The following is a 13,489-nucleotide window of genomic DNA, read 5'->3' as shown; positions in this document are numbered from 1 at the left end:
TTGTCTAATCCCTCCAGCTGGAAGTGGCCTTTCCCTCTTTGAAACTCCCATAGCTCCCTTCTCTGTTCTTCTTTTCACATTTTCTACATGATATTATGATAATTTCTATACCTATCTCACCTCCCCACACCGCCCCCCCGCCCCCACTTTTTTTTTTGAGACGGAGTATGGCTCTTTCGCCCAGGCCGGACTGCAGTGGCGCTATCTCTGCTCACTGCAAGCTCTGCCTCCTAGGTTCACGCCATTCTCCTGCCTCAGCCTCCCGAGTAGCTGGGACTACCGGTGCCTGCCACCGCACCTGGCTAATTTTTTATATTTTTAGTAGAGACGGGGTTTTACCATGTTAGCCAGGATGATCTCGATTTCCTGACCCCGTGATCTGCCCGCCTTGGCCTCCCAAAGTGCTGGAATTTCAGGCATGAGCCACCGTGCCCAGCCACCTCACCTCTCTCACCTTTAAGCTTAGAAGTTTCTTATAGGTAGGTTTTTTTTTTTTTTTTTTTTTTTTTTTGGTCTCCGTCACAAAATCTAGCACAAACCCTTATTTATAGGAAATTCTCAATAAATGTGTGTGGAATGATGAGTCACATCTTACCTGGTGAGAAGCCATAGCCATACATATGTGTGCACATACATTCAGCAGACTTACTGAGTTTCTACTTTAGTTCAGGTATGATTCAAAGTTCTGAGATTACAGTAGTAAAAGGAGCTCAAAATCATTGTCATAAATGGTCTTTTATGATCAGCTCTCTATTGCCTACTGATATGGTTTGGTTGTGTCACCACCCAAATCTCATCTTGAATTGTAGTTCCCATAATCCCCACGTGTTGTGAGAGGGATCAGGCGGAGATAATTGAATCATGAGGGTGGTTTCCCCCATTCTGTTCTCATAATAATGAGTTAGTTCTCATGAGATCTGATGGTTTTATAAGGAGCTGCCTCCTTCACTGGGCACTCATTCTCTCCCCTGCCGCCCTGTGAGAGGTACCTTCTGCCATGATTGTAAGTTTCCTGAGGCCTCCCCAGCCAAGCAGAACTGTGAGTCAATTAAATCTCTTTCCTATATAAATTACCCAGTCTTGGGCAGTTCTTTATAGCAGCATGAGAACAAACTAATACACCCACTAATACCTTCACTGTAAGTTGTATTTCCTCTCTGAGAAGAGATAAGTTTATTTTATAAAACAGCAATGGGTGAAGTTATTTTGCTGGTTATACTTTACTAGGCACTTTAGGATGGTGGAATGAAGTGAGATATCTTTTCACCTTAAATCAAAGGACATTTAGAATTTTTTTTTCTATTGTGAAATTTGACCTGACATTATTTTTCTATTAAGTATTAAATCAGGCACTACATGTTATTCCTCTCCACCTCCAGCACCAACCATAATGCCTAGAAAGAAGATTTTCAACAAATATTTATAGAATATGTTTAATGGAAAAGAAGAAATAAAAGACCCTGAACATTAACTTAGTACCTGCTCTGTGCCAGGCACTGTGCTGGGTGCTTTCATGTGAACTTATTCTGCAAGTTCCTTATGGTGCCAACAGAAAAATTGTATCATTGCACACTGCATGTTAGTGATCAGATGGCAATAGAAAAGCATCAGTGTGTGCTAAGAAAGGCAGCAGAGTCAGCAGTCTAGAACCCAGCCTGCCAGACTTGGAATTTCTACCAGACCAGCACTGTAATTAGTAGTAGTTGCCCATCAAGAAAGAAGTGTGTCGATAGTATGAACCTGCTGGCCGAAGGGAAGGATAAAGGCAGGCCCCAAACTCCTTTGTTTGTTCAACACAGACTTCCAGAGAGTGTGGATGGCTTTCTGGAGGTGTGAGGATGCTTGGCATCATCTTTCTCTAGAAGGTAATTAGTGTATATTCTTTAATTTCCATTTTGAATGAGAGAGGAAGATCATTTGTTAATCAAAACCTTATTGATTCCTCTGCTGTGGTCTAGGAACTCTGAAAATTAGGATATAAAGACAAACCAGACAAAGGCCCCTGTCCTCCATGAACTCAGAGACTATTTGGAAAGACTGATCGCTAAATGCATAATCAAAGCCTTCTGGTCAATTTGATAGATTGAGCTTTCAAGAGACACTTCTTCCAATCACAGAGAGATACTAGTGAAATATACAATGAAGAAAATAATCCATTGCCAGGCTGGTACACAAAGAGGTGAAATCCCTAGGCTCCAGAAATGAAGAACAAGTTCAATACTAGAACAATGATCTGTGAGGAGGAATTAAGCAAAAGAGTCCATGATAATTTGGAAACTATGTGTACTCCCTGGGGCCTGGAGTTTCGGTATCCCATGGGGATAAGAATTGGAGCCACAGGAAACAAACTTCCTGCATTAGGATATGAATGAAGAATGACTGGCCTAAGTATGAAATAAGGAAAATTCTGCTGAGGATGTGATTACAGAAATCTATCAAGCACCTTGGGCCATTGGGATCACCCATGAGAAATCAAAACCTCAGCCTGTACTACATGTGGGAATGGGGTTGGGGTTCTACTCAGGTATTGCACAAGCCAAAAACCAAGAAGGTAACATTAAAAACTTGGCCTGGAATTGATTATACTAGGAGACACTGACAGCAGCAAACCTAAAACCAGCTCTTAAAAATGTCTGAACATCCTGATGCATGAGGGTTTTTCACCAGAGACAAAACTTTAAAAATGAAAACCACAAAAAATAAATGGCAAACTCCTGCTGATGTTGAGCTTACTTAAAAAAATTATAATGCCTACAAGAGAGGGGAAGAAAGCCACCGTTACTAAGGGTCAGCAGACAAAACACATGGAAAAGTTCATACCTTAGAAACTACAAACAGTGGACCAATTTGACAGAGTATATATGTTTAAAACGATCCATGGTGAAAAAGTAGAAACCCTGGGGCAAGTGCAAGATAATATGACAAAAAAGGCATATTTCAAAAGAACTAAATTAAAATTATATAATTGAAGAATAGAGCTATGGAAATTAGAAGTTTATCAAATGGGCTTAAAGTGATACACTCAGGTCAAGAATAATAGTGGTCTGGGAGATAGATTTGAGATAATATGGTGGTTTAGAAAATGGACTTGAGCCAGGGTGACTGCCTAGGTTTGAATCTTGACTCCACTGTGTGTTTCCTGTGTGACTTTTGGCAAGCCTCTCAACCTATCTGTGCTTTGGTCTTCTCATTTGTAAGATGAGGTAAGAAAAGCACCTACTGCATAGGGCTGTTGTAAAAATTCACCTGGCCAGCAAATCTGATAAATTCATTGGAGAGTAAGAAGTGATAGCTGTTCTGGGTTAATATGGTTATTACTTTGAGCTTGATATTAAAATATCATGGGTACTTCGACAGTCTGGTAAGGCAGGCATATTTTAGGGTTAGGGTAGATATCTTAGATTCCGATAAATCATCCCATTCTGGCCTTCCACACTTGAGTGTTCATTCATACAAGTGACATACTTCTTAGCCTGGCAACACAAGATTCTCCATGGTCTTACCCCTACTGACTCTTCTTACCTTACCTCCAGTCCCTATACTCAATATTCAATTTATTTCAATAACCTGTGTCCAATTCCCTAAACATACCCTTCTCTTTCCAGCCTCTATACCTTTGTTCATGCAGCTTCCTCTGATGGATTTGTTCTTCACTTGGCTAACTCCTCTTTTACTTAAGCACACCTTTAACATTCCCTCCCTCCCCATTTCTCCACAGTGCCCCTAATGGACATACTTCTGAATAACACAGGCAGTATTCCTTCCTTGGTGGACCTCCTGGAGGAAGAGACAGATGATTAACAAATCCTTCCATCAACCCCTTTGACCATGCCATCAACAGTGCTCCAAATTATGGGGTACCATATTAGCCTATGTCTATCTTGATCAGAATCCTTACCTCGCTGTATTGAAATTATCTATTTCATGCTGCCTCTTTAAAGTCAGGGTTTGCCTTATCTATTGCATAACACCATGCAGTAGGTAACATATAGTAGGAAACATGGCATTAAATTATTTGGGTTCAAATCCCAGTTATGGTGCATAAATGCCTACCGGGTGTGAGGCACTTGCTAAGCAGGTTGCACACATCATTTGAATTCACACCACCCTTTGCAATAGAACAGATAGGTAACTGAGGCTCATTTGGGCTAAAGGATTTGATGGAGGGGAAGTGCCAGGATTCCCACCAAGGCCTCAGGGCCAAGTCCAAGGACCATGTCCATTGTGACAACTGAGTGCATTCATAAACCCTCCTCTTGTGGGGCAAGTTCCCTCACGTGGAAAAGCAGTAAAATACAATCCATCTCTTGGTGGGCTTTAATGCCTTCCTCTTCACCCAGCTGCTCTGTTCCACCCCTCAGTCTCACTGCAGCTCCCCAGCCACACTCAGTTCCTAGTGTTCTGTTAAATGAGTCCAGTCACTGGCATTAACCAGTTACCTGTCTATCCTTTCTAACAGGAAATGAAATTTCAAAGAGACAAGGCCACCCTGGAAGAGCCGCTGAACACTACTATTGATGGCTCATGGGGGTAATTTCTGAAACAACTGCTTCAGAACCAAATACCGCCTAAAATAAATGGATCTACAGGGGCTCAACCTCAGCTTCCCCATGAGAGTGTTGGGGTGGGTGTGATGAGGGCCTCTTTCCCCTTCTTCCATACTCAGTCACAAGAGGTCTCAGAGGTTCTCTATAGAAAGCCAAATGTTTCTTTTGGAGAAGGGGCTGGAAATTGCTCCCATAGGCAGCAGAAAGGGAGGGAACCTACTATTTAAAAAAAAAAAAAATACTGAGGCCTGTTTCCAACTGCAAATAGTTCTCTGTGCTGACAGACTATATATATATGTGTGTGTGTGTATATATATATGTGTGTATATATATGTGCATATATGTATATATGTGTGTGTGTGTGTATATATATGTATATTTTGTCCTGGTTTGCCTTTTCAAATGGCTTTCTTTACCAGGTTGGAGCTTTAGTAGGGAAGTGTGCAGTGTGGGGCTTATAAACAGGGCTCTAAAGTTACTTTGACTCTGAGCTTCCCTTTGCTCACCTGTGGATGGAGGTATATGTATCTATTACTGTATTAGTCCATTTTCATGCTACAGATAAAGACATACCAGAGACTGGGAAGAAAAAGAAGTTTAATGGACTCACATTTCCACGTGACTGAGGAGGCCTCACAATCATGGCAGAAGGCAAGGAGGAACAAGTCAAGTCCTACATGAATGGTGGCAGGCAAAGAGAAAGCTTGTGCAGAGAAACTCCAAGTTTTAAAACCATCAGATCTCATGAGACTCATTCACTATCACAAGAACAACGCAAGAAAGACCTGCCCCCATAATTCAATCACCTCCCACCCGGTTCCTCCCACGACACATAGGAACTGTGGGCGATACAATTCAAGATGAGATTTGGGTGGGGACACAGTCAAACCATATCAATTACCTAAGGTGGTTTTCCTAGCCAACTAGCATGTCTGTGGGTTTCATGCCCATGTTGTGATAGGATAGCAGCTTGCTCAGTCGCAATAGACAGATACATCCTAGACTCAGCCCCCTGGCCTGCCTCTTCCTTCAAAGCTTCACCATCAAGGCCTATGACCAGGTTCTCTAGCTCAGGAGTGGTTGCTCCCTCTTGTCCCCACTCTGTTACTTGATTTGTCCTTGGCACATGATCTATTTAAATGGTATTGACTGGCCTATAAGCTTAGAGCTTGATGCTTAGCTAGTCAGAATGGGGTGGCTGAGTCATTTTCTTGTGCTTCTAGTTGTATATATTTGGAGCTATAGGTTGAAGGTGGTAATGTAAGGATAGACTGGATCTTTGGCTCTTGACATGTGACAAGCTATTGAACAGTCTTCCTAGGACTGGGGTGTCTGAGCACTTATCCATCCTTGTGTTCCATCTTCAAAACTAGTAGCTGGTTGGGGTCATAAGCAACATCTTTCTAATATTGATAGCACCATTTTCTTTAAAGATTGTCACCTTGCCATTATCAACTACTAAACCGCTTAGAGCCTCTCTAACCTCATATGGAAAATAGAGGAGTGATTGATATGGACTTGAAAGAGCTGGTGTATGAATTAAATAAAGTATAAATCCCATCACAGTCTCTGGCATATATAGGTGCTCACTACTGGTAGTTCTCTTGACCGCCCCCTCCCCACCAACTCCCTTCTCTTTCCCAAGGGGAGGGCAGTATGATTTCAGGAAAGAGCACTTAACAAGGAAGCTGGGTTCTACTTCCAGCTCAGCTCTATCACCAGGTCAATGACCTATTTAAGCTCCGGGCCTTGGGGTTTTCACCTGTTGAAAGGGAGGCATCAATCCTTGTTCTGGCTGCATTACCCATTATGTGACTCCAATGCTGCGTGACCCAGTATAGTAGCCACTACCCACCTGTGTCTATTGAGAATGTGAAATGTGGCCAGTCCAAAGTGAAGGGTAGCATCAGTGTAAAACACACTGTATCTCAAGGCCTTAATATAAAAAAGAAAATATCTTACTAATAATTTTTACATTGATTACATGTTGAAATGATATTTTCATATACTGAGCTAGTAAAATACATTAACATTAATTTGTAGTACCTGATCCTTTTTAATGTGGCTACTAGACAGTTTAAAATTACACATCTCACATTTTTGGTTTATAATGTATTTCTATTAGATAATGCTGCTCTCAGGAAACGATCACTGGAACCTTAGGTAAATGTAACCTGTGTTTCCTCCTTGCAGCATAAAGAAATGCTCTCATATCCATTCCAGCTTTAAAATTCTAGGAACTACTTTTTATAAAAAGAAATGTTTCTAAACACTGATTTTGTTGGTGTGTGTGTGTGTATATAATGCTTTAAAATATATAAAGATTTTATGTGAGAGGGATTATCATTACTGATTATAGTCTGATCACTATTATAACTAGATTACAAATTGACCACTAATGGGATTAGAGACAAGCAATATCTGGAGTCATTTCTCATCTGTGGAGAAAAATATTGTGGGTTAAAAGCTGAAAAACACATAGGATTTTTTTTTTCTTTTGAGACAAGATCATTCTGTCACCCAGGCTGGAGTCCAGTGATGTGATCATGGCTCACTGCAGCCTCCATCTGTCAGTCTCAAGCAATCCTCCCACTTCAGCCTCCCAAGGCGCTGGGACCACAGGTGCACCTCACCATGTCCAGCTAATTTTTGTATTTAGAGACAGGGTCTCACTATGTTTCCCAGGCTTGTCTCGAACTTTTAGGCTCAAGCAATCTGTTCCCTTGGCCTCCCAAAGTGCTGGGATTATAAGCATGAGCCACCACACTCAGCCAGGAACACCTTCCTGATAGGAGAGTAGGGATTTGGATATATGCGGGGAGCTCCTTGCCTGCTGTATATCTCCTGTATCCCTTTGCTGGCAACCAGCTCTTATTCCCTTTGCTTACACCCAGCATAGAAGTATGCGACATGGAAATCAGCTCCCCTTCAACCAAGCAGCTCTCTCTCTCTCGGACCGGTATTAATCCTCTTTACTTGACAAGTCTATTCATGTTAGGGAAAGGCACCGGTAAGATGAGGGATATGGAATTCTATCCAGAAATAGAGGGAAAATGACCCTTTATGGTCCATCTTGATTCTTCAAAACCTGCTCAAAGGGGAGAGATTTGCCATCAGCCTCCCCTGTCATCCAGTCATCAATGGAGCAGAAGGGTCTTCCTCACCATGCAGGGGTCTTTCCAGCCAGTTATTCCAGGTCTTGGCACCCAAGCCCACCCATCATTCCTCATCTCCCCATCTGCGCTGTTAGTGGGGCATTCAGCCTAGAGGAACAAGGCCCTGGGGGTGCTCTGCAGATGGCTGCCTGAGCAGCACAGAACCCCACCTCCATCCTCCCAGCAACCGCTGCCCCAGCCTCTGCAGGTGAGCAACCAATCAAGCTTGGAAGTGTTTGTGCTCCTGTTGTTACCATTTAGAATGAGGAGAGAGCTTATCTACCTTCTATCTTGGGTCTCAGATTCCTTACTCCCTTGGTACCATTTTCAGTAATTCCTGGCTAAGACAAGGCACATTTTTGGACTCATAAATAATAAGGCAGTCACAAAGAAAGTGTATCTGGCTTTTTCCCAGGCTGCCTTTTCCTTGCCTGTGTGTCTTTTAGTTTGGATTTAAGCCTATCTCCTCCTGTTGCACCCACTTCAAAAATGGCTTTAGAGTTTGGCCTCAAGGTACTTCCAGAAACCTATGGACTGTTGTCCTGCTCACAGGGATCAGGGAAGTCTTTTCTAGCCCTGGGTCCACAGCTTTGGCTAACCTTATCTAAAGACTTGCTGGGACTTTCGGACTTCAGGGTCTGCTTGGCTAAAGGGAGGGGAAAGGGAGATCGTACAAAGTGCTTTACCATGGGGCTCCTCCCTCAGTTTCCTGCTTCTTCTCCACCTTTGCTTGTTGTGCTCTAAAACCAAACTGTTCATTGTTCCTTATCCTACTTCAAGCATCTGCACAAACCTTACCATTTGGTCTGGTGAGAACACCCTCCCCCAACCTTTTGTCATTGTTAAAGACCCAGCTCAGACTTCACCACTTCCGAGAAGCCTTCCCAGACTCCACCTTCTCCCACTGGTGATCACACCTTGTGCCTCCCCACACCAGGTGATGCTTATTTGCGAATATGTTCTTCCTCTTCTTCTCCCCATTCTTCTTCTTTCCTCATGCAAGAAATATTGAAGATCTTCATCATTTCAAGTAAGGCCCTCATGTGTCTCCAATTCAAACAGAGGTTGACCAGGAAAAGCAGTGTGGAGAGGGCTTTGAGAGAGAAAAGAAGAGTGTGTCAAGCTGTGAACTTCTTGAGGTCAGAAGTCATGTCTTCTTTATGCATCCTTATCTCTCCAGCATCTAGTGCAGTTGTTTGACTAAAGAGAGAAATGAATGACTGTTGAAAATCAGAATATGGGAGCTGAAAAGTACTTTAGAGTAGCTGTCCTCAAGCTTTGGTGGGCATTAGAATCACTTGGAGAGACCCAGGTTCGTTGAATCAGGCTAGACCCTATTCCCCTCTATTTTTACCATCTTCCAGGTGACTCTGATGACCACTAAAGAGGACCATTGATAGAGCAGTAATTCTTAACCTCAGCTGTAATTGGTATCACCTGGGGAATTTTAAAAATTACTAATGCCTGGGTCTGTTCTCCTCCTCCCCACATTCTTATTTTATTGGTTTTGTGTGTAGCCTGTGATTTGAGAGGTTTAAAAGGTCTCCAGGTGACTCTAGTATGCAACAAAGTTTGAGAACCACTGCTTTAGAGTTTTCTAGGCTAACCTGCCCTGTAGTTTGACTCTTCATAATATTCTGACAAGTGATTAATACAAGTATAGGTGCTTGGCACTTTGTCAATTTCTGTCCTCAATTTTCTGAGGTAATGTAGAAAAGACCTGGACTTGGAGTGAGAAGTCCTTGGTTTATATTTAACCTCTGTGGCTAACTCCAGATTCTTGAATATTAAGGTCTGGATTTTTTTTTCCCCATCTGTAAAATGGGGAGAATACCAGCCTTCAAGGGTTGTTGTAAGTACAGAATGTAATGACGTATGTGAGACAGCTGAGCATAAGCCCCAGCACTCATAAAATAAATACAGAGAAGGGTAGATTGATAGTGACGTTGATATATTTTTAAAATATCTGAATGTGTTGGCGTAACTTCATCACTTTTTCCTTGTGGACATCGGGAGTAACACCTCCCTTTCTCGTGAAATAATACCAATTATTAATAGATACCATCTATTGAGGGCTTATGATATGCCAAGAACCATGTTAAGTGACTTACATGGATTGTCACATTTAATCCACATAATTCTGAGATACTGTGACAGATTTACAGATGAACAACTGAGCCTTAGAGAAAAGTCACATTTTGAATAGTGACCTCCTTTCTGCAAAGATGTGTCCATGCCCTAAACTCTGGAACCTGTGAATTTTTCTTTATTTGGAAAAGGGGTTTTGCACATGTAATTAAATTAAGGATCTTGAGATGAGATCATCCGGCATTATCCCCAGAAACCTAAATGCCTACAAGTGTCCTTTTAAGACAGAGACAGAGAGAGATTTCAGACAGACCCACAGAGGAGAAAGCAGTGTGAAAATGAAAGCAGAGATCACAGTGATGAAGCCACAAGCTCAAGAATGCCAGGGCAGCCCTCAGAAACTAAGAGACAAGGAATGAATTCCACTCCAGGGCCCTCAGAAAGAGTGTGGCTCTGCTGGATTTTGTACTTCTAGCTTCCAGAAATGTGAAAGAATAAATTTCTGTTGCTTTAAGCCACTAAATTTGTGATAATTTGTTAAAGTAACATCAGGAAACTAAGAGATTTAAGCAACTTGCCGTAAGTCACAAAGCAGTGAACCCAGAACTCAAACCCATGTTCTTCACCAATATATGATATTGCCTCTAAGCTGAATTGAACTTTGTAATAAAATGTCTTGGATTCATTTATTCAACCAATGTTTATTCAGTGGCTACCATGGACAAGGCCTGTACTGGCTGAAGATATAACAATGAAAAAGGCAGAAACATTCTTCCTTTTGGATACTCTACAATTTAGTGGAAGAGAAAAACTTTAAACAAGTATTTTCACATACACACAAATACTGAAAATCATTGAATTCCAGCAGTGATAGGTGCTGCAAAGGAGACGAAAAAAATAAGACTTATCCTGGAATATAAGATCAGATCCATCCTAGGTAGGCCCAGCTAATGGCTGAGGTAGAGGTCAGCTCTTCACTCCCTCTGGCCTGTTTACTGAGGGTTTGAGGCTTACAGCTCCACTTTAGCCCTCCTGAGCTTGCAGAAGTTGTTCCCAACAGATTATTTGGGGATAAAGACCCACAAAAGAAGAAAGACAGTAAAGAATTCAGCAGAGAGCGAGCTCTGCAACCCACTGCAGACATTATTATGAGGCAGTGGAGTGTGTGGAAACTTCTTTTAGACAAAGTTTGAAAATGTTGTGTTCCTGTACCAAGCAAGATTTCCTGTAGGGTCATGAGAAGCTCACTAATCATCTCTTTAGATTCCAAGCTATATTACTTCAGGGAAGTTTCTGTCAAGGCTTCATGCTTAAGTATCTCTTTGTCTGGGTGTATTCTGTCAAATGCTTATTTGCTTTAAGAAAAGTAAAAAAAAAAAAAAAAAAAAAATGCCCCAAGCCTTAGCTGGTCTAGCAGCTTAGGAAGTTCAAATCCCCACATACCTCAGAGGCCTCCTAGCCTCTGCCCCAATTGCTGCAAATAACTTATTTTCTGACCATTTTCAGCAAATGATTTCATTATCTGTGGGCCCAAAGTCAGACCTAACGAACTCTGGCCGTTGGACTGTGGTTGTATAGAATTAAAACTGACCTACAAGATTTTTCTATCCATGGTCTTTACTTGTCTTCTGAACTCAGAGACCTGAATTCTTCCCAAAGATCCTTCCTAGGACTCTAATTTCAACCCCAGAGTCCTCAATAGTTACATTCACGGCCGGGCACGGTGACTCATGCCTGTAATCTTAACACTTTGGGAGGCCAAGGCAGGCGGATCACAAGGTCAGGAGATCAAAACCATCTTGGCTAACACGGTGAAACCCCGTCTCTACTAAAAATACAAAAGAATTAGCTGGGCGTGGTGGCGGGCGCCTGTAGTCCCAGCTACTCAGGAGGCTGAGGCAGGAGAATGACATGAACTCGGGAGGCGGAGCTTGCAGTGAGCCAAGGCCACACCACTGCACTCCAGCCTGGGCAACAGAGCGAGACTGCGTCTCAAAAAAAAAAAAGTTACATTCACTTATTCATTCAACAGGTATTTACTGAGTGCCAGCTGTGTGGCAGGCACTGTGCTGATACAGAGGTGAAAATACAAAATTCCTCTCTCGTGAACCTCACTTTCTGGTGGAGTTAGTAAATCCATGTGTGGGAAGTACTATTATACCTGACACTTCCTGAGCACCATTTAATGTGCCATAAAATTGCTGCAAGGTAGATACTATTATGTACATTTTACAGGCAGGAAAACAAGTTCAAGGTAAAGTGATGCAGCTAGTGTATGGCAGAGCCAGAATTCAAATCCAGGCTTTCCTGGCTATCGGGTCCATGTTCTCAGTGACTATTTATTTCCAAAATAATAATCTGTGTGTATAGGGAGAAAAGAAGGAACGGGCTTAGAAGGCTTTTTGCTGGTAGGATATCCCTTCTGGAAGGGGATATTCTTGATTACCCTTAGGTGGGTTTTCTTATTTGTATTTTTTCTTTGATTTTTACATTTTCTTTAATAAATATCTTATACTCTTATAGTCAGATAAAATATAAGTAAAAGATATAAAAATTGTAAAACTCATATATGCCCCCCAAAGAACTGGAAACAGGTATTCAAAAAAAATGCAGGTACGCACATATTCACAGCTGTATTACTCACAATAGCCAAAAGATGGAAGCAGCCTAAATGTCCATCAGTGGGATGACTGGTAAACAAAGAGTGGTACAGACATACAATGGAATATTATTTGGCCATAAAAAGGAATGAAGTTCTGATACATGCCATAACATGGATAAATCTCAAAAACACTCTGCTGAGTGAAAGAAGCCAGACCTAAAAGGTCACGTGTATGATTTCATTCATGTGAAATATTCAGAAGAGGTAAATGCGTAGAGGCAGAAGTTGAGTTGGTTGCCAGGGGCTGGCTAGAGTGGGAAAAGGGAGCAATCACTTTATAGGTACACACTTTCCTTTTGGGCTGTTTTCCAGTTAGATAGAAATGGTGGTTGTACAACATTGTCAATATACTAAATGCCACGAAATTGTTCACTTTAAAACAGTTCATTTTATGTTAAGTGAATTTTGCCAAAATAAAACAAAAATAAGAAAACTCTAAATGAACAAAACAGTCACATCTAAGCTTTGGTCTTGCTATTCTTCTGTACTGCCGGGTCTCTGAGGGCTACAAAATGAATGTAACATTGCAATGCTAACTGTTTTTACTTAGTGTTACAGCCCCAGTTCTGAGTAAGAGCCCTGGCATGTCCACTAACAAGGTAACCCTAGGCCATTCACTAAACCTCTCTGCACTTCCATGTCCTCAGTTGTCACACAAGGGTAAAAATGTCCACTGAAGTCATTCGCAGATCCTAATATGATAATGTTGTGCTTTGTAAAATGTAAATTGACTTGAATATGCGTTTCTTTATTTTTACATCAAGAAACAGTAGGTGATCTGAAATGATCTCTGCTTACCAAGCATCTGTGTTAAAAGAACTGTGAGCATAAGGGGTGAAATCTTGGTAAAGTGTCTATTTAGAGGCCATGCTTTCTGTTGATGTTGACATTGCTGTTTTTTGTTTGTGGGTGTTTGGTTTTTGTTTTTACTTCATAATAAAGTTTATTCATGTAAAAAGGAATGTTTGGGCTGGGGCTAAGAGAAATGTTGAGGTAATGGAAAACTCTAACAGTGCGATCATCCATTGAAGACATGC

General features: G+C 41.6%; 1 protein-coding gene across 1 annotated transcript in view; it reads left to right on the top strand.

Moving 5' to 3' along the window:
• ROR1 (receptor tyrosine kinase like orphan receptor 1) overlaps positions 1-13,489 on the top strand; it is a 429,604-nt gene that overhangs the window by 239,297 nt on the left and 176,818 nt on the right. The gene's annotated exons all lie outside the window — the stretch shown is intronic.

This window comes from Rhinopithecus roxellana, chromosome 12 (genome assembly GCF_007565055.1).
Source record: "Rhinopithecus roxellana isolate Shanxi Qingling chromosome 12, ASM756505v1, whole genome shotgun sequence".
Lineage (NCBI taxonomy): Eukaryota > Metazoa > Chordata > Mammalia > Primates > Cercopithecidae > Rhinopithecus > Rhinopithecus roxellana.
The sequence above is the reverse complement of the archived record's forward strand: the minus strand, read 5'-3'. Positions and strand labels throughout refer to the sequence as shown.